The sequence below is a fragment of the Neodiprion pinetum genome, chromosome 7, assembly GCF_021155775.2.
Source record: "Neodiprion pinetum isolate iyNeoPine1 chromosome 7, iyNeoPine1.2, whole genome shotgun sequence".
NCBI classification, from domain to species: domain Eukaryota; kingdom Metazoa; phylum Arthropoda; class Insecta; order Hymenoptera; family Diprionidae; genus Neodiprion; species Neodiprion pinetum.
Genome location: NC_060238.1, coordinates 18,583,537 through 18,585,089, shown reverse-complemented (window position 1 = coordinate 18,585,089; position 1,553 = coordinate 18,583,537).

Genomic DNA, 1,553 nt, shown 5'->3' with positions numbered 1-1,553 from the left:
ATGTTCGTTGAAATGTGGTTTATTCAATTGAAGATTGTATTGTAATAAAATTGAATGCAAGATCTGGAAATGTGTATGAAGAAAGAGTTGGTCCGAGAGATGGTTGGAAAGTGATTAGTGTATCTAAGGGGAGATTTTCAGAGAAGGTATGAGAGAAGTAAGGGATTGCACATAGCTAAGTAGGTATATTTCAGCTACGTGCGAGTCCGAAGAGACCTGAAAGTCAGAGGGACAAGACGAGAAGTAAATATATGAGATACAAGTATCAGGCAGGGACACTGCTCGATGTAACACACTACGAAATTTACACCTTTCATAAATCATACCCATGAACTACTGTCTTCAAGTATGATACCATGATACTGCATTGATAATCATCCAGAATTTGATTGTAAATAAACTATTCAGCATAATGTAGAATGGATCATCACGTCTGGAAAGTAAAGGCTTTGATTTGTAAAACACAAAAATGAACATATCGTTGAATGATACGTCAAATCGTGTTTCACATCACAATTTCATAATCGCCAGCCTCGATTAATGCACATGCACGCGCGGAAAGTTTCTTTCGTGATAAGTAGGTAATTCTTTCTTTACCGATTACCGGTAAACCTGATGCTATGGGAACCGACAATGCATAAACTAACTTGCTTTCATTACAACGAAACGTTCTACTGGTGATCTTAATTGTTTCCTTCAATAATTGTCTCGTAAATGAAAATATGACGAAATCTATCATGAAATCACAATTCTACTATTCAGGCTGGGTAAGTACTGTTCTGGGAGAGGATGGGAGAGTACAAATAAATCACTCCTTACTGACCTCGATTGTGGTTGTTAGTATATTTCATACGCGTAACTACGATACATACGCCTCACTCTACAGTCCGCCATGTACTCAGCGCTGCCAACCTATCAGACGAACATTTCTTCAAATGGTGCCGCAACAATTCTTTGTATTTCTTATTTAGATAGCTCCACAATAATTCGTCAGATGTCTTAATGATGCCACAATAGTTCTTCATATTTTTCGCTTTATAACATGGACAACTTTCCTAGAAATATATGATGATAATTACCAAACGAGGCAACACAGACAGATTTATTTTTAATATTTAGGACCACCAAAATTTCAAATAAGTGCGTTTGAAAATTGCAGACGCTCTCTAATTGGTACATATTTTCTCAGGAACCTCACGATTCATTGATTTTTAACCTGTTGTTTCTATTTAACAGACCATATTGAGAGATTTTGCTATCTTCAAAGATTGCTACTATATTATCTTTTAACTGTTGAAATTCTTAATCCAAACTTATCCAAGCTTGGTATTCTGAATGCACGTGACAAGAAGCTGCTTAAATCTTAGACGGCAACCGAAATTTTATTGATCTGTAGCCGTCAAAATAAGCTCAAATTTTTAAAATCGAGAAAATTTCTTGACAGAATTGACGATTTCGACAACGGTGAATTACATATGTAATACATACCTCGGCTCTGTGATGACTGATTGCATTGAAATAGAGCTCAAAGGAAAGCTCATCAAATCTGCATT